Source organism: Trichechus manatus, unplaced genomic scaffold (genome assembly GCF_000243295.1).
Source record: "Trichechus manatus latirostris isolate Lorelei unplaced genomic scaffold, TriManLat1.0 scaffold00170, whole genome shotgun sequence".
NCBI lineage: Eukaryota > Metazoa > Chordata > Mammalia > Sirenia > Trichechidae > Trichechus > Trichechus manatus.
The window spans coordinates 78,086-92,510 of NW_004444106.1; the positions used below are offsets into that span (position 1 = coordinate 78,086).

Here is a 14,425-nt window from a genome sequence, read left to right on the forward strand (position 1 = left end):
AGCTGAGGGTGATGACTTTTAATTCATGAGATTTAGTCCCGTGAACTGGTGTTGTCCTCCCTCTTTAGAAGAGGATTCCTTCCATGAGGGTTCCTTAAGATGTTCATCCGTAGACGTAAAGGGGTCTTCCATTGTCAACACGTGTCTGTTTTTGTTTCCAGATTTGTGTACTGGATTCTGTTCATCAAATGGCAGATAAAAGTATTTACAAGTATCACTTGAGAAGAAGCTTTCATCCAGTCTTATTTTAATTTACCTCTGCTGTGATGTAGTAAAATACACCCACATTTGACTTTTGTGTACTTTTTCAGGCTCTGCAGAATATCCATCCTCACATTAAGGTAGAAGGGATTCTTGGTTGCCTGGTAGAGGAGACTTTATAGATTCCACTAACTCTGGTCTCAGTGGGTAGAAGAAAATCTTGGGAACATAGAGATGCAAGTTAAACCTCTCAGGAAGGGCTCTGTATCTTTTCCACGCAGCAGAGTAAACAGCATGGAGGTAGATGACAACCCTTATTAGAACCTCAGCCCAGGGAAGCAAGCATTCAGAAAGCCAACCCAGGAGTTCATCAAGTACCCACTGAACATATTCACCTTGATGTAGAAAAGGGGCATCTCCTTCATTTCAGGTCTCTTGACCTCTAGTTAAGTAGTTCTAGATACTCTAATATGTAGCATTAAACATTTGAAGGTCTTCTTTTTCTCCAAAGAGGATGCGAGATCTCAAGAGATATTCATAGAAGAAATCCAACCCTATAGCCCAACTGAATGTTCACAATATTCCTCAATAGTCCCATACCATCACTGCTCCAAAGGTTTCAAAGGGCTTTCACTGCTGATCTGGCCACCATGTCAAATGAAGACTCTCCCAGTCATCAGCTAAGAATCTGAAATATCACCAATAGGGAGCTAGCTCCTGCTGTGTGCTATTGCTATCAGGAAGAATGCTTGTCTTTAGACTAATCAGAGGACAGGGAATTCCAGTCTTAGTGTTTTCAAAGGCAGGGAAGAGTCACATGACCAGATCATGATTCATTATCATAATCCTTAACTGTCATGTCATCAGTGGATTGCTTGGTGTCACCTATTATTTTATGGTCAGAAAGGAGGCTTCCCAGGATCCTTATTACAACCTCAAAAAATTGGAAGGTGGAGTTTTTGTGAAATAAAACTGTTGATTACTAACTTCACTGCTTTCTAGAACTCAGATTAATTCCCCATTATTACAAGTGTATCCAACAAATCAACAAGAGTCAATGAATAGTTTAGGACATCACTGATGTCCCTACTTGAAGTGTCCTTGTGGTCAAGCCTTGGGCCACAGCAGTGGGGATTGAGTTCATCATCTGTAACCCTGCTGCTGGGGTGCTGAAGCTTCAAGAGCAGCTGACCCTCTCTGCACCTCTTTTGGCCCGGGAGCCTCAAAGCAGGCAATAAGTGAAAAGCAAGTTGAGGGGAAAGTGCTGATAGAAATCCATGTTGGATCCCAGCCAGAAGGTGAGCTACTACATCCATGGAGGCTGAGCCTAAGGAGCTCCATTCCCAGGATGAATGATTGACATTGTGTAGTTATTTGGACTCTGTAACATCCTGACCATGACACCAAAACTACCCCCAAAGCTCTGCTCAGTTCTTCTTTAATAAACTCTCCAGTGAGACAGTATGAACTGGTCCATTGTCCCTCACCCCTAAACTCCAGCTCCAGTTGCCCAGCTTCATAGGCCGCAGCTGGTGATCAGAGAAGGTTTATTTTTGTTTCACAAAAGGAGAAGCCTGGAGGTACAAGTTATCAAGTTGGTGTAATGAGAATTCAACAGAACACAAGCTCCTTCTGTCTTCCAGTCTGTTATTCTCAGTGAATCAGAAGGATCTCCCACCTGGTGGCAAAATGACAATAGCAGTTCTCTATTAGTCAGGGTAAAGGAGTTGCTATAACAAGCAACCCTAAATTTTGATGACAATAAAATATATTCTCAAAAAATATCTATTTCTTTCTTGTGCATCATAGTCCAATGAGGGTTAAAGAGAGAAAGTTTGGGCAGGTGGCTTTCCTTCTCTCAGTCATTCAGGAGAACAGGATCCTTCCATCCTGTGGCTCTGGTATGTCCTCAGAGTCCTCTCCAACCAGTGGAAGAGTAAAGACAGCAAAGATCCTAACAGAAAGATTTTATGTGCCAGACCTGGAAGTGGAAAATGCCATATCTGTTGATGGTCCAGAACCTGGTCAGAGGGTCACTCCTACCCCAAAGTAAGTTGAAACATACCGCGTAGTCATATTGCTTGGGCAGAAGAAAACTTGTAGTCTCTTCAATTTCCAAGCACCATATCCTTACACAATAGCAACCAAGACCAGGATCAAAGGCAGGAGTCACAGGGCTCTCCTTATATGTTTCTCTCCTTTTAATAGAAAAAAAAAAAAATCTTTCTCCAAAGACCCTCAGAAGATTTCTTGACTACACATTGCATTGGCAATGCAGGGTGCTGGGTCACATGGTAACCATTAGCTGCAAGGAAGTTTGCGAGTGTATCTGGTATCTGGTTTTCTAAGATGAGAAGTGGGTTCTTCCAGCAAAGAAGGAGGCTGAGAATGGCTTTTGGATATTCCAGCAACACATCTGACACAGTGTCCATGAAATAGAACTAGGTGTTCCAGCCAAGAGAAAAAGGAGACGTCAGAAGCCGGAGAGGATGGGGCTGGATATGGGGCCAATGATGAATTTCAGTTTTAGCAGAGAACTGCAGCAGGAAAAACAGAAGACCAGAAACCAAGGCCACAGTTAATTAATTAGACAGGAAGCTGGAGTTTGCTTCTCACATAGACACCCAGGGATTAGGTTCACTGCCAATGCCTATCCTGAAAGAACAGCCAAGTTATAGCATGAGACAGGGCATGCTTTTAGGGGATCAGGGCCAGGGTAACTGGGCCTACACCATCAGTTGGTGGAGGGAGATAAGCACATCAAGACATACCGCCTTTGACCCCTGTCTCCATGTGTTTCATGGTCATGCTTGAACACTGCTTTCTCCAGTGTTTACTCATCATAGTCTAAACAAGTCTGCATGTATTACCTTTAACAATTATTTAACAGGCACCCATTTTAGAAAATGTGCTCAGGAAAAATGTCCCATTGTCAGTCAGTTCCCCTCAAAGCTATGCTTCCCTCCACCCCACCACCTCCTATTTCCCCCCATCCCAGGAAGAGTAGACTTTGGCCAAATCAGGGATAGAGAATAAGGCTGCAGAGCTGATGAATTTCAAGCTCTGTTACAGGCAAGAAAGGAGTTTTAGACTTGCCCCCATGAGTGCCAGGAGTAAGGACATAATAACTCTAGCCTCCATCTATAGAACATGTACTTTGTGCTGGAACAGTACCTCTCAGTCTTGGCTATACATTGGAATCACTGTGGTGTTTTTTTGTTTTGTTTTTTAAGTTAAGAAAAAAAAGATTCCGGTAGAGTAAGTTTTATTTCTTTATATTAAATCATCTTTTAATTTCCTTTTTTTTTAAATTGTGCTTTAGGTGAAAGTTTACAGAGCAATTAGTTTCTCATTAAATAGTTTACACGAATTGTTTTGTGACATTGGTTGCCAACCCCGCAATATGTCAACACTCTCCCCTTCCCTGCCCTGGGTTCCCTTTTCCTGTTCCCCCAGTTTTCCTGTCCCTTCCTACCTTTTCGTCTTTGATTTTGGGCTGGTGTGCCCATTAGTCTCCTGCATGAACGGAACTACGAAGTACATTTCTCATGTGTGTTATTGTCAGCCCTATAGACCTGTCTAATCTTTGGCTAAAGGGTGAACCTCAGGAGTGATTCAGTACTGAGTTAAACGGGTGTCCAAGAGCCATACTCTTGGGGTTGCTCTAGTCTCTGTCAGACCAGCAAGCCTGGTCTTTGTGTATATGTGTGTGTGTGTGAATTTGAATTTTGTTCTACATTTTTCTCCCACTCTGTCTGGGACCTTCTGTTGTTATCCCTGCCAGAGCAGTCAGTGTGGGATGTTTTAAAATATGCTAATGTTCTTGCTCCAACTAGAATCCCTGGAGGTGGGGCCCAGGCATCAGTAATATTTTAAAAGTTCCCCAGGGATTCTAACATACAGCAAAATTTGAGAACCATTGCACTAGACAGTGGTCTAAAGGCTTTAGATGCATGATAACTTTTAATCCTCACACCACCCATTAAAGGAAGGTACCATTAATAACCCCATTTGCAAATGAAGGAACTGAGGTTCAGAGTGGTTGAGCAAGTAGCCCAGGATCATACAGTGAACAGGTAGCAATGCTAGGATTCAAACCTGGTTCTAGCTGACACTTTGGGGCCACACTAACCCCTTCTTCACAGGCTGCAGTCACAGGAAACAGGTTGTTGTATCTGACAGATGGGGTGAGACTGCAGTCATCTTCAGCTGACAATACCCAAGATTGCTCCCAAATGGTGTTCCCCTGGCTTTGTCTGGGGAAACCTAATTGCAGCAATTGTGTTATAAAATTATCACTTTACCCACGCAAATGGGCCAGAGAGACCGGTTGTCTATTCCTGTGGTTGTCCCAGATTATTAAATGAGCAGCTGCCTTCAAATATGTTTACAGCTGCCTAATTCAATGGCTGCGTGCACTTGCATATTCATGGCTGCCAACCCACAGCCCAGGCCTGCGGGACTCCATCAACGGGGCTCTAAAAGTTAATTTATCCTGACAATTTAAATAAATATACTCCCACCAACTCTAGTGACTCCTCCAGATTCCAGAGAGTACCTGGACAGAGAGGGAAGCCAGGTGTTGGGCATGAGGATGTCTGCTCAGGGTCTCAGGGTGAAGGGCAGCAGAAGGGACAAACCATTGAAATGGTTGCGTCATTCAAATCTCCAATTTGCTGATTTTAAGTTCTGTGACCTTGAGCACCATATTCGATTGGCCTAAACCTCATTGTTCCTCACCTATAAAATGGGATTAACCAACTCATATATGGGCTTCTAGTTAGAATTAGATGAAACAATACAATTCTCTAAACTTCTGTCATTCTTGCTTTGCTTTCATATACTCATACCTCCAGGACTACAGGTTACTTAATTTTTCCTCTTTAAATTGACCCACTTCTATTTTGTAAGGTAAATATTATTTATCCATGACCTTGTTAATTTTTGTTGTTAGCTGCCATCGAGTTGGCTCTGATCATGGCAACCTTATGTATATAACAGAACCAAACGTTGCCCGGTCCTGTACCACCTTCACAATTTGTGGTATATTTGAGTCCATTGTTGCGGCCACTGTGTGTTTTGAATGCCTTCCAAACTACAAGGCTCATCTTCTAGAACTATAAAAAAGAAAAAAAAAAAAACAAATCCACTGCCGTCGAGTCAATTCCAACTCATAGTGACCCTACAAGACAGAGCAGAATTGGCCCCTAGGGTTTCCAAGGCTGTAAATCTTTACGGAAGCAGACTGCCACATCTTTCTGCCATAGAGCGGCTGGTGGGTTTGAACGGCTGACCTTTTTGTTAGCAGCTGAGCACTTTAACCACTGTGCCATCAGGGCTTCTCTAGCACTATATCTGTCAATATTTTGTTGTGATCTATATTCATTGGCTAATTTTTGGAAGTAGATCACCAGGCCTTTCTTCCTAGTCTGTCTTAGTCTGGAAGCTTGACGGGAGCCTGTCCACCATGAATATTTGAACCATCAGTGGCCTAGCTTCCAACATCACAGCAACACACAAACCAACCACAGTATGACAAATTGACAGGTGGGGACCTTATTAATAACACCCTGCAAACCACAGCAACATTTTCCTTTTCTAATACACTTTAAAATAATAGATAACTTTACACATCGAAGTGATCCCTCCATGTACCACCTCCGTAGAATGTGGATCACACTTAGGGAAAGTCTCTCTGGGGTGGGTAAGGCCACAGCTGAGCACCCAGCGCTTAGGAGATGTTCAGAGCTTACTTGTTGCATCCTCTTCTTTTCCTAAAGCCAGCCTCAATCATGAGGAAGATCCTAACATGGTGAAATTGATTGAATGTGCCTACAAAGTGCCCAGCATGGGGTGGGCCAGTTCAGTCACCACAAGGGACCTGAAATCAGCTTCCGTGTCAGTAAAGACTGTCCACTTCCTTGCCTCTTGCTGCTAAATCTAGCAGGTCATAGCTTAAGGACATGGACTCTGAAGCAAGGCTGCCTGGGCTCAGACATCGACTGTGTTGAGTTACTGGTACAACAGTCCTAGGTGGACACCTAGCTCCTCAGAGCCACGGCATGCACACACTTCAAAAAGACAAAGTATAATTCAAATATTTGTTAAGGTTAACAAACAAACAAATCTGTTTTCATCTAGTTGATTCTGACTCATGCTGACCCCATGTGTTATAGAATAGAACTGCTCCGTAGAGTTTTCTTGGCTATAATCTTTACAAAAGCAGATCACCAGCCCTTTCTTCCATGGCACCGCTGGGTGAGTTTGAACCACCAACTACCAACTTTTAGGTTAGTAGTGGAGAGAAGACTGCTTGTATTACCCAGGGACCTTCTTGTTAAGGTAAAAGACCTGTTGCCATTGAGTTGATTCTGACCCATAGCAACCCTATGGGACAGCATAGAACTGCCCCAAAGGGTTTCTAAGGCTGTAACCTTTATAAAAGCAGACTGCCACATCTTTCTCCCGCCAGGGCAGCTGGTGGGTTCGAACTGCCTCCCTTAAGGTTAGTGATCCTTTTGGTTAGCAGCCTAGCTCTTAACCACTGCACCACGAGGGCTAAGGTAAAGGAATATTTTTTAAATGCCCAGATAAGCAGACACACAATAGTTTGTGTTCCCTCTTTCCTTCCCTCCTTCCTCTCTTATTTCCTCCATCTCTCCTTCTCTCTCTTCCTTCCTCCTCTCCCTCCTTTCCTCCCTCTGTCTGTCCTTATCTCCCTCCCACACACTCAGAGGGCCTCCTATGCCTCAGGAACTCCTTTAGATCCTACACATGATAAAACCCATTGCTGTCCAGTCGATTCCAACTCATAACGACCCTAGAGAACAGAATAGAACTGCCCCCATAGGGTTTCCAAGGAGCAGCTGGTGGATTTGAACTGCTGACCTTTTGGTTAGCAGCCCAGCTCTTAACCACTGTGCCACCAGGGTTTCCTCCTTATACATGATAGGTCTTGTTATTCCCATTTCACAGATGAAACTGAGGAGAGAATAAGAGATTTGCACAAATTCACAGAACTAGCGTGCAACGGAGCTGACATCTTTTCCCCTTATACACGCTACAAGTGACACACACTTGTGGAAATTAAGGTGATTCATCCATGTGCCACGTAATGCACTGCAGGCACCTCCAGTGCCTTCCTGGCCCTCAGAGAAATTCTGGAATCATGTGTGTGTTAAGGAACAAGCTCAGGCTCCTGCATTCAAGTCTTGTCTCCTGCCTGCAGTGTATGTGAGGCACAGTCTCACAGCAGTGAAGAGCACAGCCTCCGGAGCCAGACTGCCTGATTTCCCTTTGGGTTCCACCACTTCTCAGTCACCCAACGGCCACCACGTCCCTTAACACTTCTGGTCCTCAGTCTCTGCATCTGAAATACGGGGATAATAGTAGAACTTGCCCCCCGGGTTGTTATGAGGAGTAAACAAGGCAACACATGGTATGAGCTCAGTGCAGAGCACCTGGTGAGTGTCAATAAACATTAGCTACTGTTATCATTCTTATTAGAATTATACGAAATTACAAAGCAACCGCTCAAATGTAAGGTGACGTTTATAGCATGGAGAATCCACACGCTCTCCTCCACCATTCCTGCATTCCTGTCTTGGCTCTGTCACCCGGGACAAAGCCTGACACATGATAAACAGTAAATAATCACAAAGATCATCTCAGTGGCGTCACTGGGGGGGGTGTAGAGGGTGCAAGCCATATCAGGTGACACTGTCAGAGGGGGTGACACCAAAATAACTGTCTACAAAATTTTTATGCAATGTTTCAGCAGAAATGCATTGTTTTTTTTTTACAAAATATCCCTATAGTTAGTTATAACAACAAAGATTTTTTTCGTAAGCCCAGCTTATGTGTATTAGTATACCTACAAGGATAAAACTCTATGCTAATTTACTTTTTGAACCTTCTGATGTGCTCCAGTCAGAGCTGTCATTATTACCCAATTACAATGATGCTTGGAATCACGTGGTTTCGTCTGCACATGCTACAAGCACGCGCTGTTGTTTTCGTTGCTGCTGATGTTTTCCTAGTTGCTGCTTTTGTCAAATTTTCTGGTGTTTTAGCTACAATAGTGTGGTAATTAGTATTTGTGAACCTATTTCAATAACTTTTTTGAGAATAAAGTAGTAATTAAGGGAAAAGAAGGAGAAAAATCAAAACTAATAATATTGTAACTAATAATGTTATAATTCAATGAGGAAAGATTCTACAGAATAATTTTGTTGTTAGTATTCATATAATCTAAGAAATACTACATTTAAGCAATTACAGCTATATTTATCACATATTATTCTATGATTAAAATTGATAATAAACATTAGTAAGGATTCTGTAAGGCCTGGTACAGGAGGAGGTCCATGGAGGGCGGGAGGCGGTGACACCATGAGTTACTGCACTGGGTGACACCAACCCTAGTGATGCCACTGGATCAGCTGGTATCATAATGCTGAGTCCTGCTCACTACAAGTTCATGGCTGCCAAATTTTAGGGGTGAACACTTCTTACCTTTTCTTTTAAACCACTACCCATTCATATGCCTACTATCTGAGGTTCTCTCTCCAGGTAAACACACCTGGGGATGTTGTAGATGTTTGATGCTGGCAGGATTATCTCCTCCCTCACCCCTACACACCCCACCTCCACCAGCAGCTGGGGTCTCCACCACCATGTGTGAGGACAACAGTTCTCCAAGGACAATCGGAAGCACACAGGAGCCTGGGGAGGAGGATCTGAGCAGGGGCAGGAGGGGAGGAAAGAACCACCTCTGAGTGTCTGGCTTGCTGTCTGTGTTCCCTCCAGAGAATCGTAAATTACTTCCCTTTTCTTGTTTACCACTGCTCCAGTGGAAATTAAATTCACAGCCTGTATTTTAAATCCTATATATTGTTTGGCTTAAGCTGGTTTTTTTTTTTTTTTTTTTTCACTCTGATAAATAAGGCATTTTAATAACATTCACAGCACGACAAAGAGTTGGGAGAAAATATACATGCCTCTCCAGGTGCTGGATTCCTCTGGAACCGCAGAGATGGGATCTTGTCACTGCTCTCTCCCGGAGAGTGACTAATGCTTAAGTAGGAAGGATTCTGTGTCTCTGGCACCTCCTGGAACAGCAGGAAAGCTGAGTGCCAGGAGTGAGAGGGAGAACTCCTGGAAAGGGGACCTGGAGAGGAGGCAGGCGGGGACGAGGAGCCAGTCATCCTGAGTTTGCTCCTCCTGGACAGCATGGAGCCCCAAAAGGGATGACCTAGACCCAGCGCACAGTCCCTGCTGCTCTCCCTTCTCCACTTTCCCAGGGCTCCATGTCATTGCTGTCACTGCCAGAGATAACAGGGTGATGAAATATCCCTGATCCGTCAAGTGCGGCACACCAGGGCAAGGGGCTGCTTTGGTTCTTTTCTTTTTTTCCATTTTGCCCTCTGATGCCTGTGGAGGTCTTTGACATTAGCATGCATGGGTTGGCTTCTGCTCTGTGCTAGGTTCTGTGGGGGATTCAGAGATGAATAAGACATAGCCGCTGCCCTTGCAGAGCTCACATTCCGGGGGAAGACAGATGTATGCTCAAGCAATAGGAATGAGATGACAATGGTATCTCATATTGAACTCTCACTTCGCACGTTTGCACCTAGCACTGTGCTTACCACTTTACAAAAAAGAGGTCCAGTTTTTACTGGTCTGACAGAGACTGGAGAAACCCCAAGAGTATGACCTCTGGACTCCCTTTTAACTAGGTACTGAAGTCACCCCTGAAGTTCACCCTTCAGCCAAAGATTAGGCAGGCCCATAAAACAAAAGGACACTAAATGGGCAGCCCTACCCAGGGGCAAGAACAAGAGGGCAAGAGGGGACAGGAAAGCTGGAAATGGGGAGCCCAGGGTCGAGAAGGAGGGAGTGCTGACATGTTGTGGGGGTGGACAACCAATGTCACAAAACAATGTGTGTATTAATTGCTTAATGAGAAACTAATTTGCTCTGTAAACCCTCATCTAAAATACAAAAAAAAAAAAAAAAAAAGATTACAGCCAAGAAAACCCTACGGAGCAGTTCTATGAAGTTCTATTCTGTAACATATGGGGCAGCCATGAGTCAGAATCTACTCAAGGGCAACCAGCAACAACAACAACATTACCATATCTTTACACAAGTAATGAGCGCCTGGTAGTTCAACTCCACCAGGCGCTCCTTGAAAACAGTATGGGGCAGCTCTACCCTGTCCTATAGAGTCGCTGAGTCGGAATTGACTTGACAACAATAGTTTTGTTTGGTTTTCTATGTTTGTTTGCAAACGGATTCTCACCCCTCACGAGGTATCTTTGTAAGCATGCTATGCGAATTTTTTTTACAGCAACATGTAAAAAAATAAATAAGATCCAATCAAAGCCTCACAACAGCCTTGGTCATTCATTTAATAATTATTGATCAAGTGCCTAGTATGGGCCAAGGACTTTTTGTTTTCGGTGCCTGAAGTAAGATAGCGAGCATCACAATAGCCCCTACCCTCATGGGGGTTATATACCAGCTGGGGTTGGTGGTGAGGAGGAGACAAACAAACAATAAACGAACACAGAAATATAGGCTATATCCAGAGGCGATAACTTATAATGCAAGTGGAGAGGGACAGGAGTGTCTGGAGAGGGATGGGAGTGTGGTTTTATGGCGGGTAAGTCTGGGAAAGCCTCTCCAATGAGTGAATGAAGTAGAAGAGTGAGTCATGGAGGTATCTGTAAGAGCCTTCCAGGTTGAGGGCACAGCAGGTGAAAAGGTTTTGAGGCACGCTTGGAGTGTACTAGGAAAACCAAGACGTGAGTGAGAGAGAGAATGGTGGGAAATGAGATCAGAGAAATCTTACAACTCAAAGGAAGAGTTTTGTATTTTATCTAAAGGTGATGGAAATTTACTGGAGGATTTCAAAGCAGGGGAGTGAAGTCTAATTTACATTTTGAAACAATCACTAAGGCTGCAGTGTAGGGAATGGACTGTAGGGGGCAAGGGTAGAAGCAGGGGACTAGTTAGAAGGTCCTGAGAGGTAACTGCTACTATTTCCATGGTGTAGATGAGAACAGCTGAGGCTTGAAGCTGAAACTTATTCATGGTTTCAACCCTAGTTAGTAGAAGAAAAGGAGCCCTGGTGGTGCAGAGGTTAACTGAAAGGTCAGCAGTTCGAACCCACCAGCCGAGGTGTGTGAGAAAGATGTGGAAGTCACTTCCGTAAAGATTACAGCCTTGGAAACTCTATGGGGCTGTTCTACTCTGTCCTATTGGGTTGTTATGAGTCAGAATCAGTTCGATGACAACAGGTTTTGGAAATGAAAGAATCAGAGGACAAAGTTAGGATTATCTAATTTCAGAATCTTTACTGTTAACCTCTGCCTTAGTTATCTAATGCTGCAATAACAGAAATACCACAAGTGGATGGCTTTAACAGACAGAAATTTATTCTCTCACAGTCTAGGAGGCTAAAAGTCCGAATATAGGACACCAGCTCCAGGGGAAGGCTTTCTCTCTCTGTTGGTTCTGGGGAAAGTCCTTGTCATCAATCCTCCCCTGGTCTAGGACCTTCTCAGCACAGGGACCCTGGGTCCAAAGGACGTGCTCCGCTCCCAGTGCTTGTTTCTTGGTGGCATGAAGTCCCTCTCCTCTTTGCTCATTTCTCTCTTTTATATCTCAGAAGAGATTGACTAATGATACAACCTAATCCTGTAGATGGAGTCTTGCCTCACTGACATAACTGCCTCTAATCCTGCCTCATTAACATCATAGAGGTTAGGATTTACAATACATAAGAAAACTACATCAGATCACAAAATGGTAGACAACCACACAATCCTGGGAATCATGGCCTAGCTAAGTTTACACACATTTGGGGGGGACACAATTCAATCCATAACAACCTCTGTGATTGCCCTGAAAATTAGAGTGAAAAGGCAGAAAGTGATCCTCATTGAATGTGCGACAAACATCTCACCTGGAGGCTCAGAGGAGGGAGGAAACCACTGCTGATAGACGGCAAATCTTCATATCAGAAGTGCCATGGTGCTGACGTTGAAGGAAGGGAGTCTTTTGGTCAGATAGAGAGACAAAAGGATGGGGAAGAGAAATGAATGCATCCAGATATAAATGGTGGTGCAAGCAAAGGTCCTGGATGGGAAAAGGAGAAATTATGTAGTTCAGGAAGACTAGGAATTTGGGAACCTCTGATAGAGGTGTGGCACAGGAGATGGAAAAGGTAGCTAGACAATAATGGATATAAAATGCTAAATTGAAGAGCTGTTGATAAGGAGCTAGTAAGTGTTTTCAGCCTGTGGATGGTGAAGAAAATTGACTGCATTATAGAGGTCAGAGTGGGGAATCTTGAGGGTGTCAATTGAGAACTTGGTGTCCACAACTTTGTTCCATCAAAGCCACATCAGGAGAGGGCTGGCAGATGCTTGGCAGGGGTCCATTTGAGTCTGAAACTTGAGCTTGGAGACTGCGGCAAAAATGTTGTCATTCATGAAAGTAGGAAACACAGAAAAAAAAATATTTGTAGAAAGAGATGAGCTACATGGTTTTAGACATATTGAAAGAAAAGACACCAAAATACCAAACCTCTTGCCATCAAGTCAATTCTGACTCATAGCAACCCTACAGGATAGAGTAGAACTGCCCCATAGGGTTTCTAAGGAGCGGCTGTTGGATTTGAACTGCTGACCTTTTGTTTAGAAGTTGAGCTCTTAACCACTATGCCACTAGGGCTCTGAAAGAAAAGCTAGAGGGATTTATTTTACTAATGCTCTTAACGCATTTTATAATTAACCAGGTCAAGTCTAAGTATTTCCAAATATTAACACATTAAATACTCATAAACCTATGAGGAAGATTCTATTACCATCCTTCTTTTTCAAACAAGAGAACTGAGGCACTGTGTTCGTTTCCTAGAGCTGCTGTAACAAAGTACCCCAACTTGGTGGCTTAAACCAATGGAAAATTATTCCCTCACAGCTCTGGAGGCTGTTGTTTTTATTGTTATTAGTTGCCATCAAGTCAATTCTGACTCATGGCAACCAGTGTGTGCAGAGTAGAACTGCCCCACAGGGTTTTCAAAGCTGTGAACTTTCAGAAGCAGATCCCCAGGCCTGTCTTCTGAGTCTCCTCTGGGTGAATTCGAACCACCAACTGTTCAGTTAGTAGTTGAGCACTTAACAGTTTGCACCACCCAGGGATTCTTTCTGAAAGCTGGAAGTCTGAATTCAGGATGTCCACTCTCTCTGCAGGCTATAGGGGAAGAAACTTCCTCATCTTTTCCAGCTTCTTGTAGCCCCAGGTGTTCCTTGGCTTGTGGCACTATAAGTTCAGTCTGCCTCCATCTTCAGATGACCATCTTTCTCTGTGTGTCTCTCTCCTTTTCTAATAAGGACACCCACCAGTCACATTGGATTAGGATCCACCCTACTCCTGTACAACCTTAAGTTAATTAATTACATCTGCAAAGATTCCATTTCAAAATAAGGTCACATTCACAGGTACTGGGAGTTAGGAGCTCAACACATTTTTCTGGGAGACACAATTCAACACATAATAGGTGCAATGAGGTTAAATAACTTTGCCTGTTGTTACGCAGCTAGTGAGCATCAGAGCTGGGATTTAAACCCAGGAAATTTGGCTCAAGAGTTTATGCTTCATACATCCCCATGGTCAGTTGCAGATCAGATCATTGTAATCCACAGGGTTGTTAGTGGTTCATTTTTGGAAGTAGAAAGCCAGTACTTTCTTCTTAGTCCATCTTGGTCTGGAAGCTCCCCTGAAACCTGTTCAGCATCATAGCAACATGCAAGCTTCCACTGACAAATGGGTGGTGGCTGTGCATGAGGTGCATTGGCTAGGAATCAAACTCCGGTCTACTGCACAAAATGTGAGAATTCTACCTCTGACCCACCAGTGCCCTCTTACATACATACGTATCAGGCTAGAGAATTAGACTATTTGGCTGATCTGACAGACTTGTCGTAGTCTGTGGTTTGGGCAACCTGCAGGCCATAGCTTAGACAACTTGCTCTCTATCTGAGCACGAGAGACTGAGAATTGCTGGTTCAACTTTCATTCCATAAGTGAGGAAACTGAGGCTCAGAGAAAGAAACTGACTAGGCTAACATCACCCAAGAGGAAGGGGCAAAGCTACAAGTAGAACTCAGGCTTCCTAACTCCCAGTCCCAGTCTGCTTTTCTTTATACCACACAGT

General features: G+C 43.7%; 1 pseudogene; it reads right to left on the bottom strand.

Annotated features, from left to right (window-relative positions):
- Positions 1 to 579: 579 nt before the first annotated feature.
- Positions 580 to 1,721, bottom strand: LOC101350235 (ER degradation-enhancing alpha-mannosidase-like protein 1 pseudogene; annotated as a pseudogene).
- Between the last annotated feature and the right edge of the window lie 12,704 nt (positions 1,722 to 14,425).